The following is a 311-nucleotide window of genomic DNA, read 5'->3' on the forward strand; positions in this document are numbered from 1 at the left end:
GCAGAAAGTAAAAAAATAAAAAAAAAAAAAAATAAAAAAAGTGTGTGGTTTTTTTTTCTAAATCATTTGTCTTTTTTTGTTTATAAATTAAAAACTGCAGAGGTGATCAAATACCACCAAAAGAAAGCTCTATTTGTGGGGGAAAAAGGGACATCAATTTTATTTGTATACAGCTCAAAAATGCGCAATTGTCAATTAAAGTATCGCAGTGCTGTATCGCAAAAAATGGACTGGTCAGGAAGGGGGTAAAATCTTCCAGAGCTGAAATGGTTAAACTGAGGGTGCCAATAATTTTGTCCAGTCCATTTTTG

This window comes from Lithobates pipiens, unplaced genomic scaffold (assembly GCF_037356315.1).
Source record: "Lithobates pipiens isolate NorthernLeopardFrog02 unplaced genomic scaffold, aLitPip1_a1.2 Scaffold_19, whole genome shotgun sequence".
Classification (NCBI taxonomy): domain Eukaryota; kingdom Metazoa; phylum Chordata; class Amphibia; order Anura; family Ranidae; genus Lithobates; species Lithobates pipiens.